The sequence below is a fragment of the Capra hircus genome, chromosome 8 (assembly GCF_001704415.2).
Source record: "Capra hircus breed San Clemente chromosome 8, ASM170441v1, whole genome shotgun sequence".
Taxonomy (NCBI): Eukaryota; Metazoa; Chordata; class Mammalia; order Artiodactyla; family Bovidae; genus Capra; species Capra hircus.
The window spans coordinates 35,312,417-35,323,010 of record NC_030815.1 but is presented as its reverse complement, the minus strand read 5'-3'; the positions used below and the strand labels follow the sequence as shown (position 1 = coordinate 35,323,010).

Sequence of the window (10,594 nt, the reverse complement as noted above, 5' to 3'; positions counted from 1 at the left end):
AAGACCCTTGCTCCTTGGAAGAATAGCTATGACAAACTTAGCAAATCAAAAAAAAAAAAAAAAGAGAGAGAGAAAGAGAGAGACATCCAATATAAAATTAAAAGTAAATAAATAAATAAAAACAGAGACATCACTTTGCCAACAAAGTCCATATAGTCAAAGCTATGGCTTTTCCAGTCGTCATGTATGGATGTGAGACTTGGACCATAAAGAAGGCTGAGCGCTGAAGAATTGATGCTTTTGAACTGTGGTGCAGGAGAAGACTTTTGAGAGTCCCTTGGACTGCAAGGAGATCAGACAAACCAGTCCTAATAGAAATCAACCCTGAATATTCATCAGAAGGACTAGTGCTGAAGCTAAAGCTCCAGTACTTTGACCACCTGATGTGAAGAGCTGTCTTATTGGAAAAGACCCTGATGCTGGGAAAGATTGAGGGCAAGAGGAGAAAGGGTCGACTGAGGATGAGATGGTTGGATGGCATCACTGATTCAATGGACATGAGTTTGAGCGAACTCCAAAAGATAGGGATGGACAGGGAAGTCTGGCATGCTGCCATTCATGCGGTCACAATGAGTAGGACACAACTTAGTGACTGAACAACAACACAACTAATGAGCTTACCAGGTGGCACAGTGGTAAAGAAACTACCTGCCAGTACAGGAGATGTGGGATCATTCCCTGTGTCTAGAAGATCCCTTGGAGTAGGAAACGACAGCATGCTTCTGGACTGTTGTCCGGAAAATTTCATAGGCAAAGGAGCCCGGCAAGCTACAGTCTAGTGGGTCACAAAGAGTCAGACACACACACATGCATACAACACAACTAAGCAAATTTAGGATAAGGAGAGGAAAGAATAAACTTGTTAAATAACTTGTTCTTAATCGTCTTGAGTATTTGAAGGCGGCATTGCCAAGCTTGAGAGTTTCTTAATGCATTATTTAAATCAAATGACTTGGCCAAGGAGAAACTGCAAATTCAGATATTAACACATTTTATACTTACTTATGCCGTTAACTTATTCCTACATACTTATAAAATTTTTGTGACTAAATGGGGCCTTCTGTGAATAAGTAAGAAATTTTTAAGAGGGATCTTATTGTATTTCTAAGGATAGGCAAAGTCATGCTACAGTAACAATCAGGTCCAAATCTCAAACATTTATTTCTCCTAAAATAGCTGTCTGGGGAGGCCTTACAAATAGCTGTGAAAAGAAGAGAGGTGAAAAACAAAGGAGAAAAGGAAAGATATAAGCATCTGAATGCAGAGTTCCAAAGAATAGCAAGAAGAGATAAGAGAGCCTTCTTCAGCGATCAATGCAAAGAAATAGAGGAAAACAACAGAATGGGAAAGACTAGAGATCTCTTCAAGAAAATGAGAGATACCAAGGGAACATTTCATGCAAAGATGGGCTCGATAATGGACAGAAATGGTGTGGATCTAACAGAAGCAGAAGATATTAAGAAGAGGTGGCAAGAATACACAGAAGAACTGTACAGAAAAGATCTTCACAACCCGGATAATCACGATGGTGTGATCACTCATCTAGAGCCAGACATCCTGGAATGTGAAGTCAAGTGGGCCTTAGAAAGCATCACTAAGAACAAAGCTAGTGGAGGTGATGGAATTCCAGTTGAGCTATTTCAAATCCTGAAAGATGATGCTGTGAAAGTGCTGCACTCATTATGCCAGCAAATTTGGAAAACTCAGTAATGGCCAAAGGACTGGAAAAGGTCAGTTTTCATTCCAATCTCAAAGAAAGGCAATGGCAAAGAATGCTCAAACTACCACACAATTGCACTCATCTCACATGCTAGTAAAGTAATGCTCAAAATTCTCCAAGCCAGGCTTCAGCAATATGCAAACCGTGAACTTCCAGATGTTCAAGCTGGTTTTAGAAAAGGCAGAGGAACCAGAGATCAAATTGCCAACATCCACTGGATCATGGAAAAAGCAAGAGAGTTTCAGAAAAACATCTATTTCTGCTCTGTTGACTATGCCAATGCCTTTGACTGTGTGGATCACAATAAACTGTGGAAAATTCTGAGGAGAGGGGAATACCAGACCACCTGACCTGCCTCTTGAGAAACCTGTATGCAGGTCAGGAAGCAATAGTTAGAACTGGACATGGAACAACAGACTGGCTCCAAATAGGAAAAGGAGTACATCAAGGCTGTATATTGTCACCCTGCTTATTTAACTTCTATGCAGAGAACATCATGAGAAACGCTGGACTGGAAAGAACACAAGCTGGAATCAAGGTTGCTGGGAGAAATATCAATAACCTCAGATACGCAGATGACACCACCCTTATGACAGAAAATGAAGAGGAACTAAAAAGCCTCTTGATGAAAGTGAAAGAGGAGAGTGACAAAGTTGGCTTAAAGCTCAACATTCAGAAAACGAAGATCATGGCATCCGGTCCCATCACTTCATGGCAAATAGATGGGGAAACAGTGGAAACAGTGCCAGACTTTAGTTTTTGGGCTCCAAAATCACTGCAGATGGTGACTGCAGCCATGAAATTAAAAGATGCTTACTCCTTGGAAGAAAAGTTATGACCAACCTAGATAGCATATTCAGAAGCAGAGACGTTACTTTGCCAACTAAGGTCCGTCTAGTCAAGGCTATGGTTTTCCCAGTGGTCAGGTATGGATGTGAGAGTTGGATTGTGAAGAAGGCTGAGCACCGAAGAATTGATGCTTTTGAACTGGGGTGTTCGAGAAGACTCTTGAGAGTCCCTTGGACTGCAAGGAGATCCAACCAGTCCGTTCTGAAGGAGATCAACACTGGGATTTCTTTGGAAGGAATGATGCTGAAGCTGAAACTCCAGTACTGTGGCCACCTCATGCGAAGAGTTGACTCATTGGAAAAGACTCTGATACTGGGAGGGACTGGGGGAAGGAGGAGAAGGGGACAACAGAGGATGGGATGGCTGGATGGCATCACTGACTCGATGGATGTGAGTCTGAGTGAACTCTAAGAGTTGGTGATGGACAGGGAGGACTAGTGAGCTGCAATTCATGGGGTCTCAAGGAGTTGGACACAACTGAGCGACTGAACTGAACTGAGTGCTACAGTTTCAGAGTTAAAGGTATTTGGCTCACCATGGCTACCCAAGGACCAAGAATGATAGAGGTTAGCTGCTCTCAATGACTTGACAGTCAGGTTCCAAAGAGAAGAAAGCAACAGCATTTAAACATTTGTCCCCATGGGGATATTTCACCCTCTTCATAGTGTACTGTGCTCTGCTGCACTCAGTCGCTCAGTTGTATTCGACTCTTTGTCACCCCATGGACTGTAGACCCTGAGGCTCCTCTCCCCATGGGACTCTCCAGGCAAGAACTTGAGTGGGTCACCATTTCCTACTCCAGGGAACCTTCCCCACCCAGGGATCAAACTCACATCTCTTGTGTCTTCTGCATTGACAGGTGAATTCTTTGCTACTAGTGCCACCTGGTCATAATGTATTGGCCAGAACTAATCTCAAAGTCCTTTTCACTTACAAATAGTTTAATAAGTACAAACCTACACACTGGACATATTTGGCAAACAACCAGATTATAGTCAGAGCACACTGAATTCAAAGTATGAGACATTTTATCAACTTTTTATATTCATTCCTTTGATCAAAGACATATATATTTTACAGATAAAGAATACATATCTAAGTAGTTTACTTGTCCATGTCATTTATCTTATTGGCATAGAAGATGAAAACTAAATCTAGATTTATCAGGATTTTCAAATTCCCATGCTGCGTATTATAAGAAACCACGTCCCATTTACTTTGTGTATGAAAAGATAATATTTGAATGAAAGACTGGGAATTTCTGTGGGTCAGACAGCTCCACTCAAAGAGCTTATTCAGTGTAGAAACATCATGTTGTATGACTCCAATGTAGATCACCTGGTATGTTGAAGCTAGTCTTTGAGTTCTTGCAATAGGAATCCAGCATATTTCCATTTAACTTATAAAATATGTCCCTTCCAGGGTTTTGGCACTTGTAACAACTTTTCTAACTAAACTAACTCCCAGAAAATAAATAGTAGACTTTTTGACATTTTAAAATTGATTGTTTTTCACCCTGGTTGTTACTGTTTCTTTTAACTTGTAGGGGTAGGTTGTTTGCCAATACTGTACAGAACAATGAACTCCTTGATCACTAAGTGTTACTGTTGGGACTTTCCAGTGCGGTATGTTTTCTCATCACTGATTGGTTCATGCTTCATTATTGTTACCCAGATTCTCAATGTTGTTTCTAAATTTCCACATTGGATATGACATTCAAAAATACAGTTCCTCTGAAACAACTGCCCATCCTGAAACTCTCAAATAATTTAAAAGCAGTATCCTTTACAATTTACTGGACATGCATACATTCCATATATAATTTTTTCTGAGCAAAGTATTTCAAAGTTTGAGGCATTTACATTTTTTTTCCTCTAAGGTGCTATCTGAGTGATAGGAATTTTATTTTCTGACTCAAGCTGTTTCGTAGGTTGAACAAATACAAGTCTCCAAACATAATGCCATAATGTAGACAAAATATTGACATAAAAAAGAATAATGAATCTACATGTTCTGTCTTCATTTAACAAGCACCCCCATGTTTGAAAGCCTGTAAAATTGTTTGGTGTTTTCTCCCATTTTCATTTGGGCTCACAGGCACTGTGAAGTCAGTCAGAGGCTCAGTCAAATATCTATTCTCCACAGTTTTTTCCCCAGGATATAGATTTTCTCCCTCTGTTTGATAAACAGCCTTCAGACATAGGCCCAGAGAGTAAGATAAATGAGAGAAAAGTGAAGTTCTAGACAATCTTATACAAGTAGCTCAAAATGCTTACAGAGTCTGCCTTTTCTCTAAGACTAACCTAGGTCAGTAATTACAGTAAACCAATCCTTTCATATATATTTTCAAGAAAGAAGTGAAATAAGATTGCTGGTTCTTTCAGTGAACACATATTTCACCCCAGAGGGCTTCAAGTTACTCTGTAGCATGACTCTGTGTGTGTGTGTGTGTGTGTGTGTGTGTGTGTGTGTGTGCTCAGACTTCACAAAACTTAGTGAAAGTGAATAAAGGAAAGAGGAATGATTATTCCCAATATGTTGAATGAGGGAACAGTCAATAGACCAGACACCTCCCTATTCATACTGTTTACATTAAACAATTTAATCTACACAAATCTGGCATGGATACCACTTGTGATTTGCATATTTCATTTAAAGACACAGCCACGTAATTAAAGTGAATAGTCCAGAGATACAAGGAAAGCAAATGGCAGAGGGACAGTGTGAATCTATAATTCCAGTCATATATTCTTTTAAAATACACTGTTTCATAAAACAATTATGATCACCCACTAGGGCCACATTTGCATACACATCCATTTCCTTCTGCGACATCTGTCTAAAGAAATTTCAGAAGCCCAATGTGGCCTTCTTTAACTTATAAAAAATATTTACCTCAGGAAAATTTAGACTTTCAGCTAAAAAAAAATTGGAAGATATTTTTCTACTTTGAGCTCACATAGGCCCTAGTGTGTAGGCGTAATTACAAAGGTAGCTTCCACTGTACATCTGTAATGTCAGAAACCGTCTAGATTTCCCTAAGTGGCCAATATGAAGTCTGGGAACCTCCAGCAGGCACCTTAGCGGCCCAGGCACCATGCAGGAACTTATGTAGCTGAACTGCTAGTCTGCCTCACAGTGAAACAAAGAGGTATAACACTTAGTCAAGGTCTCCAAGTCCCTCTGGCAGATCCAGTAATGTATTTTAGTAGAAAAGAAGTAATTAGCCTCCAATTAAAATAAATAAATTTAGAGTAAAAAAAAAAAAAAAAAAGAAGAAGTGAAGCAAAAGTGTTAGCCACGCAGTGATGTCTGACTTTTTGTGACCCCATGGACTGTAGCCACCCAGGCTCCTCTGTCCATGGAATTCTCCAGGCAAGAAAACTGGAATGTGTAGCCATTCCTTCTTCCAGGGGATCTTCCTGACCAAGGGATGGAACCCAGGTCTGGTCTCATGCATTGCAGGTAGATTCTTTACTGTCTGAGCCACCTGAAAAGACCCCATAAATGAAACTAACTGAGGACTGAGGTTGTGTGAGGGAAATGAATTAGGATTTCAGTAGCCTTACTGGGGGCTTCACAGAGGTTGTGGTGAGATTCTTAAAGATATTTCAGTCATCTGATAAAGCAATTAACTAATATGAAGACAAACAAATATTTTATAGCAGTGGATAGAGCAGGAATCTGGGGAGTAATAGAGAAAAGAGTAACAGTAAAATGTACTTTAAATAGCAAAATATTAAGAAAAAATAAAGCCTTTTATTTTCCATACAATTAAAATAGTTGCATTTAAAAAACTCACAAATATTGTGATTAATGTTTCTGTGTTAATTTCTTAATTAGGTGCTTGAATTAAAGGAAATAAAAAACAAAGGCAGGAAGTAGGTTATAGGTCTGAGATGTTGTGGACAGTTGGCTTTATTCTTCAGAATACTATGGAATGTATGAATATTATGGAATATAAGAGAAATGAGTGGCGGTCTCAGGATCCTGAGCCCCAGGACAGTAAAGAGTTCCTTCTAAAAGGGGGGGAGGTGGCAATCTACAGATTGAATGCAATCCCCCCCTGTCATGCTAACAGAGGTATTTTTCACAGAGCTAGAACAAATAATTTCACAGTTTGTATGGAAATACAAAAAACCTCGAATAGTCAAAGCAATCTTGAGAAAGAAGAATGGAACTGGAGGAATCAACCTGCCTGACTTCAGGCTCTACTACAAAGCCACAGTCATCAAGACAGTATGGTACTGGCACAAGGACAGAAATAAACATCAATGGAACAAAATAGAAAGCCCAGAGGTAAATCCACACACCTATGGACACCTTATCTTCGACAAAGGAGGCAAGAATATACAATGGATCAAAGACAATTTCTTTAACAAGCGGTGCTGGGGAAACTAGTCAACCACTTGTTGAAGAATGAAACTAGATCACTTTCTAACACCACACAAAAAAATAAACTCAAACTGGATTAAAGAGCTAAACATAAGACCAGAAACTATAAAACTCCTAGAGGGGAACATAGGCGAAACACTCTTTGACATAAATCACAGCAGGATCCTCTATGACCCACCTCCCAGAATACTGGAAATAAAAGCAAAAATAAACAAATGGGATCTAATTAAAATTAAAAGCTTCTGCACAACAAAGGAAACTATAAGCAAGGTGAAAAGACAGCCTTCGGAATGGGAGAAAATAATAGCAAATGAAGCAACTGACAAGCAACTAATCTCAAAAATATAAAAGCAACTCCTGCAGCTCAATTCCAGGAAAATAAACGACCCAATTAAAAAATGGGCCAAAGAACTAAACAGACATTTCTCCAAAGAAGACATACAGATGGCTAACACACGAAAAGATGCTCAACATCACTCATTATCAGAGAAATCCAAATCAAAACCACAGTAAGGTACCATTTGACACCAGTCAGAAAGGCTGTGATCCAAAAGTCTACAAGCAATAAATGCTGGAGAGGGTGTGGAGAAAGGGGAACCCTCTTACACTGTTGGTGGGAATGCAAACTAGTACAGCCACTATGGAGAACAGTGTGGAGATTCCTTAAAAAACTGGAAATAGGACTGCCTTATGACCCAGCAATCCCACTGCTGGGCATACACACTGAGGAAACCAGAATTGAAAGAGACACATGTACCTCAATGTTCATCGCAGCACTGTTTATAATAGCCAGGACACAGAAGCAACCTAGATGTCCATCAGCAGATGAATGGATAAGAAAGCTGTGGTACATATACACAATGGAGTATTACTCAGCCATTAAAAAGAATACATTTAAATCAATTCTAATGAGGTGGATGAAACTGGAGCCGATTACTCAGAGTGAAGTAAGCCAGAGGGAAAAAAACCAATACAGTATACTAACACATATATATGGAATTTAGAAAGATGGTAACGATAACCCTGTATGCGAGACAGCAAAAGAGACACAGATGCATAGAACAGTCTTTTGGACTCTGTGCGAGAGGGAGAGGGTGGGATGATTTGGGAGAATGGCATTGAAACATGTATGATATCATATAAGAAAGGAATCACCAGTCTAGGTTTGATGCAGGATACAGGATGCTTGGGGCTGGTGCACTGGGATGAACCAGAGAGATGGTGTGGGGAGGGAGGTGGGAGGGGGGTTCAGGATTGGGAACACGTGTACACCCGTGGCGGATTCATGTTGATGTATGGTGAAATGCATACAGTATTGTAAAGTAAAATAAAATAAAATAAAATAAAAGGCAGGGTGGGTGGGAAACCTCTTCATGTGAAATCTACAGGCTGGGCCTTCCAGGAACCTGTGTCTCAACAGAGCTCAAGCAGAAGACTATTGCTGGCTATGTGCTTATTCTACACCAGGAGGTGCTAAAAAGAGTTTGGCTGTGAATCCAGGTGCCAAGGATGATTGGAAGTTTGATTTTTCCTTTGCTGGAGCCAGCAGGGCCGAAGAAGAGGTTCACATTTGATTGAATTACGTGGAATAGTAAATGGAACACAGTATTTTAGCTACTTCTTCTTTAATGCTTTCAGTATGTGTTTATGTGAATTCTGGTAAAGACCTAGAGCAATAAAGCTAATGCTTAATCCTTTCTAGAAAAGATTAATTCTTTTAATAATTCAAGTTGGTTTATCAGATTCGTTGAGGGAATTTTTCTAAGCAAGTAGAAGAATAATTCAGACCTGCTTAGTGTGTCTTATTTTGGTGAACACATGTTATTTCCCTCATCTCTGTATTTTAATTTAGTGATTACTTTTGAAATTAAATAAATTTATTGATGATACTTAATCTTCCTTTTTTTTTTTTTACCTCTAGGGTTAAGACTTTTTGGTAGTATCTCATATCCGCTTTAAATAGGTGAACATAAAACCTGTTGCCCATGCTAGACATTTTTCTAGACATGCTGCTACTGCTGCTAAGTCACTTCAGTCATGTCCGACTCTGTGCAACCCCATAGACGGCAGCCCACCAGGCTCCCCCGTCCCTGGGATTCTCCAGGCAAGAACACTGGAGTGGGTTGCCATTTCCTTCTCCAATGCATGAAAGTGAAAAGTGAAAGTGAAGCCAGACACTTTCAAAAATGAAAGTACATATAATTATTAATAATTATTTATATATATTTACACTTGGAAAACAGATACCAATTGGAATGGTTCAAGCAATCTAGGACATAAAGTTACCTTAGTTTTAAGCATTAATCCAAACAAGTATTAAGAAACGTGACTATAAACAATTCTATGACTTCACTATAAAGCTAGTTTTCGATCATAGACTTTTTCTCATTTATAGGTTTATGAAGAAACATGATTCCAAAAATGCATCTTAACATGAAAGGCTTAAATACTCAGGGTAAAACTGCCATGAGAGAAAAATAAAAGGAAATTTTTATTCCTATAATTATAGGCATTAATACGGGAAAGTGTGCAGCATGTGTATATTAATGCATTTGCTAATTTCTCTAAGATAATTTCTGAGACATTAGAAAGAATAAATTAAAGACAGCTTTCTTAGATAAAGGGTGCTAAGGGATGCAATTATATTGCTACTCTTGGCGGATGAAAATATCTGAAAATGGGAAATTTAATCAAGATCGTTAGCGAGAGTTAGTACTGAGCAATAAGTCACAGTGTGAAAATACTGTTATGAGAGGCTATAGAACTGTATGACTTTGGGAAATTTACTTAAAATCTCAGTACATCAGTTTTCTTGTCTATGAAATGGATATGATAATAGTATTTCCACTATAAGGTTGTTGTGAGGATTAAATTATACATGTCTAACATGTAAAAAGGGATGATGCAGAGTAGACAGTATAATGTCTAGCTATTGATTTTCTTTGCTGTTGTTTAGTCTCTCAGTCATGTCCCACTCTTTTGTGACCCCTCTGTATAGCACACCAGGCTCCTGTGTCCATGGGATTTCCCAGGCAAGAATACTGGAATGGGTTGCCATTTCCTTCTTCAGGGTATATGCCCAATCCAGGGAATGAACCCATGTCTCCCGCATTGACAGGTGGGTTCTTTACCACTGAGCCACCTGGAAAGCCCATTGACTTTAATTGGGTTCCCTAAAATAATAAAACTCTGATCATATTTTATAATTGTTTATCATGATATGCAGTAACTTTCTGTTCCACCTCCTTTGCTTGTCTCATGTAACAGGACAGTAACCTTTGACAAACACGTCTTTATGCGTATTACTGCTGTAAAGAAAATCATTTTGTGTTGTTCCACACATTCAATCATTCTGACAACAGCTAAGTAGGGAATAATTTGCATAAGAACACATGTATACCTATGGCTATTCATGTTGTACATGGCAGAAACCGATACAACATTGTAAAGCAGGGATCCTCTAATTAAAAATAAATTAACTAAAAAAAAATCAAAATAAACCTATGTAACAATTAATTTGTGCAACAGTTAGTTACTTAGTATGTCCTCTGTACCAGGGTCAGAATATACAGGGAATATTCTATTCAAAACCACTGTCTTCTTATACTTTCTATAGATTGCAGAAGGAAA

The 10,594-nt window shown here is 38.9% G+C and overlaps 1 pseudogene; it reads left to right on the top strand.

Annotated features, from left to right (window-relative positions):
- On the top strand, positions 1,342–2,022 carry LOC108636549 (annotated as a pseudogene).